Here is a 21,062-nt window from a genome sequence, read left to right as displayed (position 1 = left end):
GTGCATATGTAGTTTCAAATAGTTTAAATATAAAGTACTTATTCTCTTTAAAAATAATTTATCCAATAAAAAGATTACTAAATTACTTTTCTTCTTACTCTTACCACAAATAATTTAAAGTGACATATCAAAAATACAGTATATTAACAAAAAAGTAAACACAAACATAGAAGGAAATCAAGAGAAAAGAGAAAGAATACAAGTTTCTTAATTACCAAATTAATAGTAACACTTTTTTCTCTTTATCTCCTCAACTGAAAGAAATGAGCACATCAAAGCTACTGTGATTTTGTGTGAGGTGTTTGTTTAGTGTTGCTTTGTTTTTATGGGAAGGAGATCTCTAATTTTTTTTAATGTTAAAAAGCTGTTCTCATATTTCCAAAGGCTGAGAACCACTGAGCTAGAAAATTGTTTATGACTCACAATTTTGAGCTGATCTACTTTTCAAAAGTAAATGCATCTTGTTAATGTTCACATATCAACTCTACTTCTCCCAAAGGACAACCACACAAAATAGAGGCAGTTATTTTTCCTGTATGCCTCAGGGTGTTTTAAAAACATATATACATAAGTGGAATGTCTGCACTAATGTTACTAATCCCGGGTGCATTTCTGCAAATGGGGATTTCTGTGAATCTATTCCTCTGAGAAATAAGCATATTTACCTCTGCTATGTGTTCTGTTTGTCTAAATTATAGATGTAAAAGCCTAGGGAACTGGTAAGGATTTGTATTGTGGTTTTTTAAAAAATAATGTTCAAATTACATTAGGTACACTATGAGCTCCTAATAGTATTCCATGTTTTGTATTTTCTAACATTTGCATTTATTAAACCAGAAGCTTAAACTGCAAACACCCAAGTCATGAATTTGGATAAGAAAGTTCTCAAGTTTTTTGGTTCTAAGTTGGTTCATTCTATTTTCTAATATTTGTATTTCTCTTCACAAATAGCTATGATTTGCCCAATAGGAAATTCACCAAAATATTAAGGGACATTCTTAATTTCTTTATGTGGAATCTGCATTTTTTAAAAGAAGAGCAGACCCGGAGGGAATGGCAGGAGCCAGCGATGACAGTGGAGGGCCAAGTGGCTCTGACAAATAGGTATTTGGATGTTGGAGTCTGAGACGTGGTGAAAGGGCTGGGCTGAAGAGATACATTTGGGACATCTGCATTATAGAGGTTGCATGTAAAGCCAAGGGGATTCCTACGGTCACTGAAAGCAAAAGAACACAGTGAAGAAAGAAGAGCTCAAAGACTGAGGTCTAAAGAAGTGGAAAACTTAAAGGACAGGTAAAAGATAAGGGAGACTCCAGAAATGCAGGAAGGAAACAAGGAAACCATGATGCTACAGAAACCAAAGGAAGGTTTCAGGGTGTTTCATGAAAAAGAGAGTGTTGGTGCTTAGATTCACTAAGAGAAGGAGTAGAAATTGTCACTGAATTTGGCATATATATCAAGCACATAAATAGTGGTTGAGGTTGATAATCATGAATTGATAGTTCTATTATTCCACTGGACTGTGGTTCTCTCCGCCAAGGTTAGGAACTGACAGAGAGTAAAGAGTTGGGCTTATTCAGTGTTAGGGTTAGCCAGGCGAGTGACACAAAAGAAAGGTAGACAGAGGAATGAACGTATTTACAAGAGAATAATTATAATAATAGATTATGGAATCTGGCCTGGAAAGGAACAAAGTAAAAACATATTTTTACTTTGGACAGATTGATATTAAAAATAGCCTAGCAAGAAACATCTTTTGTTTATTATTTTTTCTTCATTTTTTATATTTTTTCCCTTAGGATAGATTTCTAAAAGTAGAATTATTAGATCAAATGGTATAATTTTTTAAAATTATTAATGCATGTTGCCAAATTGCTTTCAAAAAAGTTCATGGCATCTTAAACTGATCAGCAAAGTATAACATTTCTTGTCTCCGAAAACTAGTCAACTTCAAGAAAGTTAAATATACATAATATAAGAAGAATCATATACAAGGTTTGATTGACATTAAAATTTTATCATCTCTAAAACCAAGCAAATTAGCTCCTACATTTCCTTTACTCTCCTGCTACCCATGCATCCCTCTTTCTTCATCTTTTTTAGTTTCCATTATAAATTAACCTTTTCCACATTGAGTAATTCTGCTTCAACTCAAAATCCTTAAAGTAGCTATAAGTATTTTATTCAAGAGAAAAGTTGAGCAAAATGTTTTTAAAAATTATTATATGAACAAAACAACTGGTTTTATTGCAGCAGCAAATATTCTCCCTCTTCTCCCCCACTCCCTTTTTCTCTCTCTCTCTCTCTCTCTGTCTCTCTCACCTCCCCATCTCTCTCATATTTTTGGTCACTAAGAATTTAAGAAACAAACAACTACAAGTGACTCTCACTCTTCTCTCCCTTGTAGCTAATTTGAGTCAGCATTTTCTTAACAGACCTAAAAGCATTTACAGAGATCCTTATGTCGAGAGCTTATTCCTAAGTGAAAGGAGAAAACAATCAGGATAGAGGCAAGGCAAACATGTCAGTCAGCCCATGCATAGGTTGCTGAAGAGTTTTTATAAAACTCAATACAATGATGTCTTCTATATTCATATGTTTTTCCAATAAATGATTACCATTTCTAGGGCTTTGTGTAACTTAAGAGAAAGATCCTTATTCCCTGGAGACTCTATCATGACCTATGGAACCTAAGGATGATAAGAGGAATAAGATATCATATGGCTCTAAATCTCTTTTTTTTGTGGCAGGGGGAACAAAGTCTCACTCTGTCACCCAGGCTGGAGTGCAGTGGCATGATCTCGGCTCACCGCAACCTCTGCCTCCCATGTTCAAGTGATTCTCCTGCCTCAGCCTCCTGAGTAGCTGGGGTTACAAGCCCTCATCACTGCACCTGGCTTATTTTTGTATTTTTAGTAGAGACAAGGTTCACCATGTTGGCCAGGTTGGTCTTGAACTCCTGACCTCAGGTAATCCGCCTGCCTTGGCCTCCCAAAGTGCTGGGATTACAGGAGTGAGCCACGGCGCCTGGCCTCTAAATCTCTTAAAGAAATAGAAACTAAAATCCAGAGCAGTAAACTACCTGGTTCAGGAAACACAGCCAATCAGTAACTAATTTCAGACAAAGCCTGAGTCACTGTCTCCTGAGCCAGTTCTGCTCTTGCCGTCCTCATAGTAGGCAGATATATGCAAATTGGTAGACAATGAAGATGTTTCTAAGTATAAGTGGTGAAAACATCAATAACCTTGCATCAGATGTTACGGTACAAGATAAATTATACTATCATACTAAGAAAATTTCATTTTTGAACACTGAAAATAACTAGTTGTATTAGTCTGTTCTCATGTTGCTAATAAAGACATACTTGAGACTGGGTAGCTTATAAAGGAAAGAGGTTTAATTGACTCACAGTTCCACATGGCTGGGAAGGCCTCACAATCATGGCAGAAGGTGAATGAAGAGCAAAGTCATGTCTTACATGGTGGCAGGCAAGAGAGCTTATGCAGGGAAACTCCCATTTATAAAATTATCAGAGCTCATGAGACTTATTCATTACCATAAGGACAGTATAGGGGAAACACCCCCATGCTTCAGTTACCTCTGCCTGGCCCTGCTTTTGACACGTGGGGATTTTTGCAATTCAAGGTGAGATCTGGGTGAAGACACAACCAAACCATATCACTAGTAGTTTCTAAATATGTGGTTCCAGAGAAAACAACTGTAATATTAATTAAATTGTATGTTTTGTTTGTTTGTTTTTGAGATGGAGTCTCACTCTGTCACCCAGGCTGGAGTGCAGTGGCACGATCTTGGCTCATTGCAACCTACACCTCCCAGATTCAAGCGATTCTTCTGCCTAAGCCTCCTGAGTAGCTGGGACTACAGATGTGCACCACCATGCCTGGCTAATTTTTGTATTTTTAGTAGAGACAGTTTCACCATGTTGGTCAGGCTGATCTCAAACTCTTGACCTCATGATCCGCCCTGCTTCACCTCCCAAAGTGCTGGGATTACAGGCATGAGCCACCATGCCCGTCCAAATTGAGTGTTTAAATTCTGAGTTTAAACACACAATTAATACTTAATACCCATTAGTAAATTTAGGGTACTTAATACCCATTAGTAAATACCCTAATGCTTATGGGTATTAAGTATATGTGCATGTATGTGTGTTTACACACACACATCATAGCACCATACTTAATACCCATATACATACACGAACGAGGCCACTTGCCATCTACATGAATGCTTCTCAGTGACAAGACGTCCACAAATTTCTGAATGAATTGCTTTACTTTTTTTTTTTTTTTTTTTTTTTGTTGAGACGGAGTCTCGCTCTGTCGCCCAGGCTGGAGTGCAGTGGCCAGATCTCAGCTCACTGCAAGCTCCGCCTCCCGGGTTTACACCATTCTCCTGCCTCAGCCTCCCAAGTAGCTGGGACTACAGGCGCCCGCCACCTCGCCCGGCTAGTTTTTTGTATTTTTAGTAGAGGCGGGGTTTCACTGTGTTAGCCAGGATGGTCTCGATCTCCTGACCTCGCAATCCGCCCGTCTCGGCCTCCCAAAGTGCTAGGATTACAGGCTTGAGCCACTGCACCCGGCCGAATTGCTTTACCTTTAAGGATGGCTACATTTGTTCTGTCACTTGTGGGATCCAAGTAACCTTAAGTGTCTCCAGAGATGTTGCTAGACGCTAATGGAATGTTGATAGAAGCAGAAACCGGAGAAACTGTCCTTTTCTTGTTGGTCACAGACAAAATATTTTCTTCAGATGTAGCTTCTTGGATTTCCCATGAAAACCTTTCCAGAGATTTGTTTGGTCGCTGGTGTTGATTCCAACTGCCAGGTACTGGCTCCTGCTTTGGATTTTCAGAGGAAAGGTAAGTGACATACCGCTTCTAAAACTATGCAGAGTGATGACATTCATTGAACAATATTTTCCCACCATATTGGTAAACACTATTCTGAGGCATAGAGGGCATCTTTAATCTGATATTTTCACTCTCTGCCACATTTCATTCCTCCCCTTCAAGCATTCTGAAGTTGCCAGCACTCTGCCCCTCATCAATGGTCCTCCTTTCCACAGCTTCATCCTGTCTGGAAGAGAGACGCTTAGGTGCAGCTATTTTATTTATTTATTTTTTTGATACATTCAAGTTTAAAGTTTGTACTGAGTATTTGAAAAATTTAGAATACAGGGTCCCAAAAAGAAGAGTACTGCTTAGAAATAGAATTAATTATTCCATTAAACTATTCGAAGAGGTAATTATTTGGGGGAATTTTGCTGCCTTTATCTGTAGAATTTTTAAATCTAGAGTTACCAAAATGGCATGCAATCTATTATAATAATCAGTAAACAGTTTTAAAAGCTGGGCAATGCTAAGAATAATGAATAATGATAACAATAAACTTCTTTGGGATACACAGAAAACTACTGTAAAGAAAGCACCTTTCTTTCCGAAAGGGCTTACTTCATCTTAAAAGTGATGTCCTGTAAAAACAATACTACACCAACTGACTATATGCAATCTAAGAATAAGATAAATGTCTAAGTCCTCTAAGATAAACTTCAGTATTAGATCAGGTGTTGGAAAGTTCAAACCACACTTAAAATATAAATTTAAAATGTTTTAGAAGCCCAACGGTGAGTACAGTGTGCATGAATAGTGTTTTATCAGGGGATTATTTTTAATTCCTCTGCATACAAATAGCCAATATTTTCACCATTACTTCACTGACATTCATGAGTATCATTACATGAATTAGTTAAATTACATTCTTCCCCCTCTCCACTCCCTTGCTGATACAAAGCCTATTTACAGGCCCATCTGCAGGAAAGCAGGTCTTGATGATACCATGGCAACATGCTGTCAAACCCAAAGGGGACCAGTCCTGAGAGAATGGAGAGAATCGATGCAACCCACCACTAACTAGAGGAAAAAGACTCAAAATGCTAGCTAGGCAATACTACCATCTCCACACCATAATTTTTTAGACAAGAACTAGAAGTACATTTCCTTCATTATTATTTAATTGTATAGTTGCAAAGAGAAAGGTCTAGAACATATTTTTAAATCTAGTATATTCTGTGTTAAAGGAAATATTCTCTTCTGTTCTCATGTGGGTGCTGTCTCTCCTCCGCTACTTCCTCTTGACTGACTCTTCCATTTTTCATTAGCTGATCTGTTTTTGTCTAAAAAAAAAAGCATCATGAAAGTTTTTCTTTCCCTGTAATGACTTCCAGCAGGAACCTTGCAAGTTAGCTCTAAGAAGATTTCAGAAGCCTCTTAGGCACATCTGAGAGGACAGATAGGACCAGGTGATTGGCCGCCTCACTAATATCCTACACGGAGTGCTACTGACACCAGACCCAGCTGAGGCTGAGGCTGAGCAGAGTTTTAGAACACTTACAGAGAAGTGCCTATTAAAATAGAAGTGCAAATGTTCAGTTCCCTTACTCAGAGAAGGGGAAAAAAAGAAAAGAATTCATTGATTTTAAAAAGTTCATCTTGTCATTTTTCTTTCAATGACATTAAATCATTGGATCATATTTATAAAATACCTGAAACTATATTGTGCCTCAGAGGCACTGAAAACATCTCTCTGGACCTTAGAAGAGTGAATGGCATTTCTCCACTCAACATGGACTCCTTGAACACTAAGTGTGTGCAGATCTCCACCAGGTATTGGTGACCCAGCAGTGGCAAGGAAGCCAGGATATTTGTATGGGCCAGTATCTTCCAACAATCCCACATTGGGTACTCTTATCAGTAGATACTCCTCTTTTTACATGAAACACGTAAGTTGGGACTCAAATAGTAAAAGTTCAGGCTGAGTCCCACCTACAGATTTATTAAAGTAATATAGATTAAACCTGGCCTTCAGTAGCAACACTGGCGATCTGTGACAACACAATAAGCACAATCCCAAACAGAGCTAGGGTCATAATTACTGTAACAGATTGTGGATGGCACTCAAAGCACTGAGTCTTTCTTTTTTTTTTTTTTTTTTTAATTTATTTATTATTATTATACTTTAAGTTGTAGGGTACATGTGCATAACGTGCAGGTTTGTTACATATGTATACTTGTGCCATGTTGCTGTGCTGCACCCATCACCTCGTCATTTACATCAGGTATAAATCCCAATGCAATTCCTCCCCCCTCCCCCCTCCCCATGATAGGCCCCGGTGTGTGATGTTCCCCTTCCTGAGTCCAAGTGATCTCATTGTTCAGTTCCCACCTATAAGTGAGAACATGCGGTGTTTGGTTTTCTGTTCTTGTGATAGTTTGCTAAGAATGATGGTTTCCAGCTGCATCCATGTCCCTACAAAGGACACAAACTCATCCTTTTTTATGGCTGCATAGTATTCCATGGTGTATATGTGCCACATTTTCTTAATCCAATCTGTCACTGATGGACATTTGGGTTGATTCCAAGTCTTTGCTATTGTGAATAGTGCCGCAATAAACATACGTGTGCATGTGTCTTTATAGCAGCATAATTTATAATCCTTTGGGTATATACCCAGTAATGGGATGGCTGGGTCATATGGTACATCTAGTTCTAGATCCTTGAGGAATCGCCATACTGTTTTCCATAATGGTTGAACTAGTTTACAATCCCACCAACAGTGTAAAAGTGTTCCTGTTTCTCCACATCCTCTCCAGCACCTGTTGTTTCCTGACTTTTTAATGATTGCCATTCTAACTGGTATGAGATGGTATCTCATTGTGGTTTTGATTTGCATTTCTCTGATGGCCAGTGATGATGAGCATTTTTTCATGTGTCTATTGGCTGTATGAATGTCTTCTTTTGAGAAATGTCTGTTCATATCCTTTGCCCACTTTTTGATGGGGTTGTTTGTTTTTTTCTTGTAAACAAGGTTATTTATAGATTCAATGCCATCCCCATCAAGCTACCAATTACTTTCTTCACAGAATTGGAAAAAACTGCTTTAAAGTTCATATGGAACCAAAAAAGAGCCCGCATCTCCAAGACAATCCTAAGTCAAAAGAACAAAGCTGGAGGCATCACGCTACCTGACTTCAAACTATACTACAAGGCTACAGTAACCAAAACAGCATGGTACTGGTACCAAAACAGAGATATAGACCAATGGAACAGAACAGAGTCCTCAGAAATAATACCACACATCTACAGCCATCTGATCTTTGACAAACCTGATAGAAACAAGAAATGAGGAAAGGATTCCCTATTTAATAAATGGTGCTGGGAAAATTGGCTAGCCATAAGTAGAAAGCTGAAACTGGATCCTTTCCTTACTCCTTATACGAAAATTAATTCAAGATGGATTAGAGACTTAAATGTTAGACCTAATACCATAAAAATCCTAGAGGAAAATCTAGGTAGTACCATTCAGGACATAGGCATGGGCAAAGACTTCATGTCTAAAACACCAAAAGCAACAGCAGCAAAAGCCAAAATTGACAAATGGGATCTAATTAAACTAAAGAGCTTCTGCACAGCAAAAGAAACTACCATCAGAGTGAACAGGCAACCTACAGAATGGGAGAAAATTTTTGCAATCTACTCATCTGACAAAGGGCTAATATCCAGAACCTATAAAGAGCACTGAGTCTTTCATGCTTGAGAATTCCACAGCCAAGCCCTGCAGTGGCACCTGCTGTACTCATCCACATTCCTTTCAGTATCAGATTAAATTCCAATCTCTAATACATTCCTCCAGCCCGCTGGTTTTTCAGCTAAAGACCATATATTCCTATGAAGATATTTTTGAGAAAACAGAACTTTTAAAAAATTTTAAGGTTGTGCTTTCATCTCAAAGATTGCCATGCTGAAATGGCTTAAATTTGCTTAAATTCCAAAGAATCTGCATAACAATCTCCTAGCAAAATGTCCCAGGCTGTCCCCCTCTTTGCTTTTATGTTTATGACCACATTGCCCAGGGAAGGCAAACACCATCACAAATGGAGGTTTTCCTTCCAGTTAAATGAGGGGAAAAAAATGATAAGAAAATGGAGCAACAAGTTATTTTAAGCCTCATCAAAAGAACCCACAGCATTTGGCCTGCAATGTATAAATGTATTCCTCTAATCACATCTTTTTCATACCAATTTGTTTTGTTTTATTTTACAGAATAAAAATGTGTTTTGTAGTGCACTGCTAAATTGGCTCATTCAAATAACAGATGTGTGATTAAAACATTCATTGTGAAAAAGAGAAAATAATGACAGGAGTCATAGTAATGACTCGGATGATGGGCCATCATTTTCTAAATCAAAAGATTCAGGTTGATACACAAATATATTTCAACCCAGTTAAACGAGCTACCTGCAAATAAACATTAACTGAATCACACTATCTATCACTTTAATGCAATTCACTAGCTTTTAGAGAGGCAGCTTCACATAATTATTAAATGCACACTCTCTGAAGCCACATTTCCTGGGTTCAAAGACAAGCTCTAATACTTAACAGTTGTGTAGACTGTATGCCTCAGTTTCTCAACTATAAATCAGATGACCTCTCTCTGTGATAATTAAATTAGCAAAATATACGTAAAGCACTTAGACTACACTGTGAACACAGGAAAAACTTTACAAGTATGGCTATTATCCATTTCGCACAGTATTGTCTGTCTAGTTTGTACATCTGGTTTAGTTTTATAGTCATATAACACTTGTGAGTATGTAACTCATACAAGGAGTATATAATGAGTTTTATGTTTTTATATATTAATTATATTTAAATAAAAACATTGTCTAGTCAACACAGGTGAATAAGAATTGTTTTTTTGTTTGTTTGTTTTTTGAGACGGAGTCTTGCTCTGTTGCCCAGGCTGGAGTACAGTGGCACAATCTCAGCTCACTGCAAGCTCCACCTCCTGGGTTCACGCCATTCTCCTGCCTCAGCCTTCTGAGTAGCTGGGACTACAGGTGCCAGCCACCACGCCTGGCTAATTTTTTGTGTTTTTAGTAGAGACAGGGTTTCACCGTGTTAACCAGGATGGTCTCGATCTCCTGACCTCATGATCCACCCGCCTCAGCCTCCCAAAGGGCTGGAATTACAGGCTTAAGCCACCGTACCCGGCCAAGAATTGTTTTAAATAATTGCATACACTACTCATGTTTAAAAAAATCTTTTCCTAGCTATTGCTTATCCCAGAAGCCTCACATGTTGCAATGAGGATAGTATATTCTAGTTTCTGGGAGGAAGTGTGATTTTCCTATCAAAGACAACCTTGATAGATGATAACCAGGGATTCATCACGCAGTTGCATTTCCCCAGATACCTCCCAAAGTAAACCAATTATGGGCAACCTATCATCCTACTGTGATTTTGAAATATGTTTCACTGAAGGGATCCACATAAGCTTCTAACAGAAAAGTTTCTAGTGGAGATGGAAACTCCATCCCAGCCATCTGGGAGGAAAGCAGCTATGACCAACACCCTGAATTGATGTCTCGGTCATTTGAAAAAACAGGTCAACTGATCCCCGTATCTTTTGATTCCACCTCCAAAAGGCCCAGCTTAGTTTCAACTAGGAGCCTGGAACTATGTAGGAATGTGACTCCTCTGCTGGATTAAGAGGTGGGAGGCAGTTCCAAGGTGGGAGGCAGTTCCAAGGAAAAGAGAGGGATGAGGAGAAGGCAGACCCCTTACATTGGACCTCATATATCCCAAAATCACATTTAGTAAGCAATATTAATCAATATTGTAACAGCATGCTGATAAAATAGAAATACTAAACATTAATAAGAAAAGCAAATTGCCCAAAGTAAATGTTTTTAAGAATATGGCTAACAGCTTGATGCAGCAGCAAAACTAGATATAAGACAGAGAAGGAAATCAAAGAGGACCTTCTCTCTCTCTACAAACTGTGTTATGGAAAGATTTGCTTCTTCTCCTGGAAAATAACCAGACAGTTGAGGTTTTGCAAAAGGAATTTTAGTAAGTGACTAAGGTAAACATGACAAGGCAATAAAAGTACTAGTTACTAAAAGAATTGAATACACACAAGGTAACCAGTATTTCAAGCAAAGATGGGTTTTAATGAGAATGGAATGCCGAATTTATCTAGATAGTGATAAAAGAGAGTTTAGCTTGCAGTGAAATTAGGTGGATATCACCTGCAGGTATGGGCAAGCTTCAGTCTCTTATAAAGCTACTTTTTCTGGCCGGGTGTGGTGGATTACGCCTGTAATCCCAGCCTTTGGGAGGCCGAGGTGGGCGGATCACGAAGTCAGGAGATGGAGACCATCCTGGCTAACGTGGTGAAACCCTGTCTCTACTAAAAATACAAAAGAATTAGCCAGGCGTGGTGGTGGGCGCCTGTAGTCCCAGCTGCTTGGGAGGCTGAGGCAGGAGAATGGTGTGAACTCCGGAGGCGGAGCTTGCAGTGAGCCAAGATTGCGCCACTGCATGCCAGCCTGGGAGACCAGCGAGACTCTATCTCAAAAATAAATAAATTAATTAATTAATTAATTAATTTTTTTTAAAAGCTACTTTTTCCGTAATTAACAAATGCAAGAGCCTATCAGTGCTAGACTGCCCAAGTTGCATACTAAGCCCATGCTTAGAGAACCAGCAAAGCAAGAACACATGTAGAAAATATGTTGGTCAGGCTGCAGTGGAGAAGGATTTATTTCATAGAAATGTTACCACATTTCTAAAATGGGAAAAATCTAAACTTGGGTAGGCTTTTTCATGCATATTTTTTCAGGTTTGCATTATTTTATTTTGAATCATATGTGGCAGATGGGGATGGAGAGCACCATATACTTTTAGATGATAATTTAGATGTTAGTTTTCTGTGTTTCATGAGCAGCTGTGTGTACGGAGTACTATATTAAGTATATTTGCTGACAAAAGTGAGAAGACACTTGAAAGGAACTTACAATGACGTAGGGACCACCCTACTTTTTTCCTCTTCTTGTCTATATTTAATTGTGAAAATGTTCAAACATATTAAAATGTTGAAAGACTTATACAATAGACACCATATACTCATGCTACAGACCGAATGTGCCCCTCCAAAATTCCTATGTTGAAATCTGAGTCTCTCATGTGATGGTATTAGGAGGTAGGATTTTGGGTTGCTGATTAGGTCGTGAAAGTGGAGCCTTCATGAATGGAACCATTGCCTTTCAAAAATAGGCCTCAGAGAGCTCCCTTGTTTTTTAATTTGATCTTGATCTCATGCCTTGATCTTGGACTTCCCAGCCTACGGAGCTATACGCATCTAGTCCCAACAGTTGTTAGAGAGACAGATGACCTGTGCAAAGCATCAGGGACTGTCCTTCTGTTTCCATTGAGATTCCCATTAACTATCCACATTCATTCAGAAAACTTCTCAAGGTGCTTGGAGAGGCTGTTTCCTGGTCACCTTCTCACAGTATTGACACCTTTTCAAATGAATCAACAGAACTCCATTTCCCACCTTCCCAGCTTTACTCCTTTCCCTTTTCTGATGAGGTACCTTAAACCAGGGTAATACATCCAGAGTGTTTGCAGAATAGTGAGCTTTCTGGAGTTCTTCCAAAAAAAATGTAATACCTCAGAAAAAAAAATGTTTAGAAAGCCCAACACAACAATCACTTTGGGAGGCCGAGGTGGGAGGATCACGAGGTCATGAGATCGAGACCATCCTGGCCAACGTGGTGAAACCCTGTCTCTACTAAAATACAAAAAATTAGCCAGGTGTGGCGGTGCATGCCTATAGCCCCAGCTACTCAGGAGGCTGAGGCAGGGGAATTGCTTGAACCCGGTAGGCGGAAATTGCAGTGAGCTGAGGTCGCACCACTGCACTCCAGCCTGGTGACAGGGCAAGACTTCATCTAAAAAATAAATAAATACAAAACCAACAAAACAATGGTAGAGGTAGATGAAGAAGAATGAAGACTTATTATAGGGTGGCCTGTGTTTGAAGAATGAAGAATTATTATAGGGTGGCCTGTGGTTTACGTACTTGGTCAGTAGAGTCAGCTGCCTAGATCTCAGTCCCAACTTGACCACTTACTAGTTCTATGATCCTGGGAAAGTTACTTAATCTCCCTGTGCCTCAGTTTCCTAATTGTAAAGTGGGTTCTTTTTCAAGTACAGTGTACACTCACTTCCAGCAATATGACTGCTAGACATGAAGTGAAACCTTACCTTGCAGAGCTTACAGAAAAACCTGGAGAAAATTTTAAAAACCTGGCCAAGCACCAGGACCTGAAGAATGTCTGGGCCCAAGTCAGGAAGGACACATGGGTAAGAGAACCATGACTTTCAATGCTGAGATTCTCAAGGTTGACATCTACAGTGAGTAAAATAGAGCCTCTCCAACCTCCCTCCCTCATAGAGAAAGCAAGTAGTAATATTCACTTGGTTATTTTTGCCTTGTCTCTGGTAAACTGGTAGGAGTGGGGCAATCTTTTCTGCAAAATTATTAACTACAGTCTCACAACAAAATGGGTTTGGGTCTGGAGTTCACACTACTTGTGTGGTTACTGCAAACCCACAATATGAAAATTTAGCTTAAAGAGATCCCTAACCCAAGTACTTCAAATTCAGAACCTCAAAGATTTCTCACAGGTAAAGGTTGAAAGAAAAAAAAAAATTCAGACCTTACAATTAAAAACCAGAAAACACAAAGGAAATAAGTCACTTGAGTGAGAATCAGCAAAGTAATGAATCCCAAGAGTAGACTCACAAACACTTCCAATGCTGGAATTACCAATGAAAACAGAAGAAGTGAGACTTAGATCTGAAGAATTTATCTAGAAGGCATCAGAGAGAAATGAAGTGACGAAAAGATGAGGAAAAAGTACGAAAGCACAATAGGCAATTCAGAAGGAGGTAATTGAGAGAATGAGGAGGGCAACACTCAAAAGACAGCATCTGACAACTTCCTAATACTGATGCAAGATTCCAGTCCTCCCATCAGGAAGCCAAGCAGGCTGAATACAGAGAAATGACACTTAGATATGTTATCATGAAGCTGTAAGACACTAGAAGAGGAAAAAGACACTAAAAGCTGTTAGAGAGGAAAGATAAATTATCTACAAAGAATTTACAGTTTGATGAATAGCTAACTTCTCACAGAATAATGAAGTCAGATGCCTGTGATATAATATCTTCAAAGAGCTGAAAGAAAATAATGGTCAATCCAGAAATCTAAATCCAGTGTTCAGAGCTGGTGCACAGTAGAAAAGCTACAACAGACATTAAAATGTTGAGATCTCTGTCCTACTGGCTGGTAAAGAGCTGCCAAACTGAGCCTGCCCTCTGAGCAGGCACCTACCACATGGCTGCCACCACTGCCCCCTCCCTGGGCTATCCCCCATCTAGCAACTAAATGTCAGTGAGCCATACAATGGGGAGCCTCCAGAACCATTACACTCTCACTAACCCTCCTTCCTTGGTTCCCACTTGTCCCTCTCTGTCTTTATTTCATCCTGACTCGAGCAAACCTACTGCTCTGTGGAGAAGATGGCAGCCTTTGGACAGTGCAGGCAAGTGCCCAGAGCGTATGTGGTTCCTCCGGCTGCACCTGCCCACCGCTAACAAGCTGTCCTTCAGAGCTGCTCTTCTGTAGCCACTGGGGAGAGCCGCAGCCCCTGTGGATTTTGACTCCAGGAAAGTTGGAAAGGGACAGGAGGACAGTAAGGTAATTGGGGCCGGCCTGCCTGCTGTCTCACAGCCTGGGCCCTGCTGGTACAGCAGGCACTCCCATGGTGAGAATCTTTAATGATGGCAGATCCAGCCTATAAATTAAATCAGTAGTTACAGTCTTCCCACAGAGAACACACAGGACCCAGAGGGCTTACAAGTAAGCTCTCCTGAGTATTCAAGGAACACATAATTCCAAGCTTATACTAGTTCTTTCAAAGAAAGAACAACAGGAGACACTCCCCAGCTCATTTAATGAGGCTTGTGTAAACATGCTGTCAAATCAGACATGAACATTATACAAAAGTTAAATTCCAGGCCATTTAAGAACGTAGATGCAAAAGCTCTAAATAAACCATTAGCAAACCAAGTCAATAAATGCACAAAAATGATAATGCACATAATCAAGTTGAATTTATTCAAGGTGCAAAATTGGCTCAACATTAGAAAAACCTAGGAATGTAACTCACCACAATAACAGATTCAAAGAGATAAATCGTATGATCATCTTAATAGATGCAGAATAAGCTCCAATAAAACTCAATAACCATTTATGACTTTTTCAACAATCTCTTAGCAAACTAGGTATAAAAGGGGAATCTGCATGATCTGATAAAGCATACCAATTTTTAAAAACATGCAAATATTTTGTGTAGTGCAAAACATTAAATGGATTCCCTTTAAAATCAGAAACCAAAGAAGCCTAATTGCTATTTTGTATTTATTGTATTGGAGATACTTGCCAGTGCAAGACAAGAAAAAGAAATACAAGGTGTAAGGATCAAAAAGAATGAAATTTCTCATTATTTGCTAATAATATGATTATCTACATGGAAATCTGAAAGAATTTATATATAAAAAGCTAAAAATTAATGAGTTTACCAACAGGGTGTAGGATCAATACACAAAAACTTAATTTTTAAAGCCATCCACAAATAAAAAGCGACTTAAAAGAAGATGCAACTGGGGGACTCTGCTTCTGATAAAAGCAAATCAGATGAATTTAATTTGCACTCACCATCCTCTTAAAATAACTAGAAAATCAGTACCAAATATATAATGTCTTGTAGCTCAGAGGGCAATAAAATAGTAAAGGGTTCGCCGCAAAAAAAATATTTTTAAAATGTGGCAAACCACAGTGGTCACCAGGAATACGGATTCAGAAAGGCAAAACGTAAAAGGATGGGGAAAATCTTAGTGTGCTCTATTAATATCACACAAAGTAGACATTAAAGTAAAAAAAAAAAAGACTTTAAGAGGCAATGAGGGACATTTCATAATGATAAACATGTATTTAATGAGAAAGAGTAAAGTTTAAATAATAATGTGGACTCACACTGCTGCCTGATTCCATTTCCATAAAATGCTAAACCATATTATTTAGAAATTCTTACAGAAGTGACAAAATTGTGGAAGGACAGGAGGGAGAAAAGGAAGTGAGGCAGTTTTCTAAGGTCTGAATAATGATTGTGTTTCAAGTAGAGGAAGTGGGTTGTGAATAGACAGAGGCGCTCAGCAAGCTTCAGGCAATGTTCTGTTTCTTCACCTGAGCAGTGATTATATAGGTGTTTATAATAATTCATTAAGCCATGCAACTTTTATGAATGTCTTTTATTTTATAAGAACAAGGTTTAGAAATTGACACTTGTAATAGCTACAAAAATAAAGTTTTGCAGAAAATTTTAACTCTATGGAAAGGTTATAAAAAGGCCTAAGTAAGTGGAAAAACATGGATAGAAAGATTCAATTCTGTGGAGATATCAGTTCCATCCAAATTATCATATAGATTTAATGTAATATACATTGAAACCCAAACATGTATAAATTACAAAATCAACCTGACAAGTTAATTTTGTCATTTATATGAAAGAGAGAAGAATGCATAAGTCAAGGTTCAAACAGAGAAGCAGAGGAAGAATATATATATACACATATATGAATATATACGTGTGCATATGTGTACACAAATACAGAGAGAAATACAGAAACAGAGAGGCAGAGCGGAACAAAGAGAAACAGGGAGAGACATAGAAATTTATTGCAAGGAATTGGCATACATGATCTCAGGGGCTGGTTGAACAAGTCCCAAATGCATACAGGAAGTCGTCGTGAGCACAGTGAGACTTCAGAGGAACGAGCCGCAGCTCTCATCAACAGGTGAAATTTCTTCTCTCTCCTGGGGAAACCTCAGTCCTGCATTTAAGGCCTTCTAACAAATTCAATCAGGCCTACCCAGATAATCCAGAATAATCTTCCTTACTTAAAGTCAACTGATTAAGGGCTGTAATTCCATAGGTAGAATTCTTTCACAGCAGCACCTAGATTATGTTTGCATAACTGGCCTATAGCCTGGCCAAGTTGACAGCAAAAGCACCATCAGAAACAGACAAGGCATATCTACCAAAATAGGTAGACTTGACCCCCCAGGTGTCCAGGCTTATAACACTATATTAATTAGGACCATAGAATTCTGGGTGGACTCCCACTAAAGAGATAACAGAGATGTACTCTGCTGGCATGCCATGCTTCCTGTCCCAAATCCTGGTGCCAGGACAGCCTCTTCAGATATGAAATGCTTACCTGATCAAGCATTTTGGGATTATACACACAAGCATGCACACACACATATTCCACGTGGATTAAGAAATTAAAATGTTAAATGTAATTTTTTTAAAATTTAGTAGAGAATCTAGGAGAATTGATTTATGACTTCAGAGAAGGGAAGGATTTCTTAATGCAAACCATAAAGGAAAGCATTGGTATATATGACTACATTAAATTTTTAACAACTTCTGTATATCCTACTCATCAAAGACATCACCAAGTTAAAAGACAGGCCACAAACCAGGAGACAACATTTGCAATACACTTGACAAAATACTTAAAATAAGAAATGCCTATTACATAATGCGAACAATAAACTCTATAAAAGCAGGCAAGACAGGAATAGGAATTTCACAAAAGAGAAGATTGTACCTATAATTCCTAAAAAGAGACGCAACCTTATGAAGTCAGGAATTGGATTAGTCAGGAAATGCAAATTAAATATCAGGTATAATTTCATATATTGTGAGAGATCAGATATCATTTCACAAATATATTATGAAATATGCATATATGCATACCACCAGATTGATAAAAAGGTAAAGTCTGATAGTACTGACAGTAAGGAAGGATATGTAATGATAGGAATTCTTAAACAATACTGAAGTTATTATTAACAGGAAAATACATTGAAAAATATCTTGGTGTAAAGATATAAATTGGGCATGCATATATTCTTCTACTCAGTAATCCTATTTCAAGGATTGTAACCAAAGAGAAACTCTTGCAGAAGCACTGCAGAAGCCGTGTTTAAGAATGATCATGGCTGGGTGCGGTGGCTCACACCGGTAACTCCAGCACTCTGGGAGACCGAGGTGGGCAAATCACCTGAGGTCAGGAGTTTGAGATCAGCCTGGCTAACATGGTGAAACCCCATCTCTACTAAATATACAAAATTTGCTGGTCATGGTGGCACATGCCTGTAATCACAGCTACTAGGGAGGCTGAGGCAGGAGAATCGCTTGAACCCAGGAGGCAGAGGTTGCAGTGAGCTGGGATTGCACCACTGCACTCCAGCCTAGGCAGTGGAGTGAGACTCCATTTCAAAAAAAAAAAAAAAAAAGAATAATGATCATAGGCTGTAGTGGTTCCCAACTGTAATCCCAGCACTTTGAGAGACTGAAGTGGGAGGACTGCTCGAAGCCAGGAGTTTGAAACAAGCCTGGGTAACAAAATGAGACTCCCATATCTACAAAAAAATAAAATAAAATAAATAAGAAAAAGAATAATCATAGAAGCAGCATTCATAATAAAAAAAAAATCTTGATGTCAATCATGAGTAGAACTAATATATTAGCTTTGATATATTCATGCTACAGAATATTATACAGTGGTGAACAAAAGGCCAACTACCAATATTAACATGATGAATCTCAAAAATATATGTGTAAGCACAAGATACAAAAGAGAACAGACTATATATTATATAAACATCAAAAACAGGCCAAATGAATGAGTCAATTAGTGGAATATGTATGTGAGTTAAAAGTAAAAAGAGAAGCAAGAGGTGGATAAAAATTCTGGAGACTCATCCTGTCTGGAGTATGGGCAGAGAAGGGTGCATGATCAGTTAAGGCAGACAGAGGAATTCAGAAACACTGGCAATGTTATACTTCTTGAGATGGTGGGGTGTATGTGGGTGCTTATTATATTTCTATTATTATTCTTTTAAGTAAAGAATTAGTTATGTGTGCCTTACATTTTTAAATAACTTTTAAGTTCAGGACTACATCTGCAGGATTGTTATATAGGCAAACTTGTGTCATGGGGGTTTGTTGTACAGATTATTTCATCACCGAGGTATTAAGCCTAGTACCCATTAGTTGTTTTTACTGATCCTCTTCTTCCTCAAACCCTCCACCCTCCAATAGGTACCAATGTCTGTTGTTGCCTTCTATGTGTCCATGTGTTCTCATCATTTAGCTCCCCCTTATAAGTGAGAATATGTGGTATTTGTATTTCTGTTCCTATATTAGTTTGCTAAGGATAATGGCCTCCAGTTCCATCCATGTCCCTGCAAAGGACATAATCTCATTCTTTTTTGTGGCTGCACAGTATTCCATGGTGTGTGTGTACCACATTTTCTTTATCCAGTCTACCATTGAAGGGCATTTAGGTTGATTCCATGTCTTTGTTATTGTGAATAGAGTTGCAAGAACACACGCATGCATGTGTCTTTATGATTAAACAATGTATATTCCTTTGCTTATATATCCAGTATTGGGATTGCTGGGTAGAATGCTAGTTCTGTTTATAGGTCTTTGAGGAATTACCACACCACTTTCCATGATGACTGAACTAACTTACACTCCCACCAACAGCATGTAGTGTCCCCTTTTCTTTGCAATCTCACCAGCATCTTTTTTTTTTTTTTTTTTCACTTTTTAATATAAGCCACTCTGACTGGTATGAGATGGTATCTCATTGTGGTTTTGATTTGCATTTTTCTAATGATCAGTCATGTTGAGCTTTTTTTCATATGCTTGTTGGCTGCACATGTGTCTACTTTGGCAAAGTGTCTGTTCATGTCCTTTGCCCAGTTTTAATGAGGTTGCTTTTTTCTTGTAAATGTGTTAAAGTTCCTTATAGATGCTGGATATTAGACCTTTGTCAGATGCGTATTTGCAAAAATTTTCTCCCATTCTATAGGTTGTCTGTTCACTCTGTTGATAGTTTCTTTTGCTGTGTAGAAGCTTTTTTGTTTAATTAGATCCCATTTGTTAATTGTTGCCTTTGTTTCAGTTGCTTTTGGCGTCTTTGTCATGAAATTTTTGCCTGTTCCTATATCCAGAATGGTATTGCCTGGGTTGCCATCCAGGGTTTTTATAGTTTTGGGTTTTACATTTAAATCTTTAATCCATCTTGAGTTTATTTTTGCATATGGTGTAAGGAAGGGGATCCAGTTTTAATCTTCTTCCTATGGCTAGCCAGTTATCCCAGCACCATTTACTGAATAGAGTCCTTTCTCCATTGCTTGTTTTTTTCAGGTTTGTCAAAGATCAGATAGTTGCATGTGTGAGGCATTATTTTTTGGGCTCTCTATTCTGTTCCACCGATTTATGTGTCTGTTTTTGTACCAGTTTCATGGTGTTTTGGTTACTGTAGCTCTGTAGTGTAGTTTGAAGTTGCATAGCATGATACCTCCAGCTTTGTTCTTTTTGTTTAGGATTGCCTTGGCTATTCAGGCTCTCTTTTAATTTCATATACATTTTAAAATTGTTTTTTTCTAATTCTGTGAAGAATGTCATTCGTAGTTTTATAGAAATAGCTTTGAATCTATAAATTGCTTTTGGCAATATGGCCATTTTAATGATATTGATTCTTTTCATCCATGAACATGGAATGTTTTTCCATTTCTTTATGTCATCCCTGATTTCTTTCAGCAGTGTTTTATGGTTCTTATACAGATCTGTCATTTCCCTGTTAGCTGTATTCCTAGGTATTTTATTCTTTTTGTGGTAATTGTGAATGGAATTGCATTCCTGATTTGATTCTCAACTTGATGGTTGTTGGTGTATAGGAATGCTAATTTTTGTACCTGATTTTGTATCTTGGGATTTTGCTGAAGTTGTTGGTCAGATCAAGGAACTTTGGGGCACAGACTATGGAGTTTTCTAGGTATAGAATCATATTGTCTGCAAACAGAGATAGCTTGACTTCTTTTATTTCTATTTGGATGTTTTTTCTTTCTTTCTCTTGCTTGATTGCCCAGGCTAAGATTTCCAGTACTATGTTGAATACGAGTGGTGAGAGAGGGAATCCCTGTCTATTTCTGGTTTTCTGACTAGCTTTTTCCTATTCAGTGTGATTTTGGCTGT

At 38.3% G+C, this 21,062-nt stretch overlaps 1 long non-coding RNA gene across 1 annotated transcript in view; it reads left to right on the top strand.

Annotated features, from left to right (window-relative positions):
• Nucleotides 1–4,797: 4,797 nt before the first annotated feature.
• LOC126953568 (uncharacterized) overlaps nucleotides 4,798–21,062 on the top strand; it is a 46,320-nt gene continuing 30,055 nt past the window's right edge. Inside the window, exon 1 of the long non-coding RNA XR_007725267.1 lies at nucleotides 4,798–4,883. This is a non-coding gene — a long non-coding RNA (uncharacterized LOC126953568). The remainder of the gene's footprint in view (nucleotides 4,884–21,062) is intronic.

Source organism: Macaca thibetana, chromosome 4 (assembly GCF_024542745.1).
Source record: "Macaca thibetana thibetana isolate TM-01 chromosome 4, ASM2454274v1, whole genome shotgun sequence".
In the NCBI taxonomy this organism is placed as follows: Eukaryota; Metazoa; Chordata; class Mammalia; order Primates; family Cercopithecidae; genus Macaca; species Macaca thibetana.
Note: the sequence above shows the minus strand (reverse complement) of the source record. Positions and strands in the feature narration are given on the sequence as shown.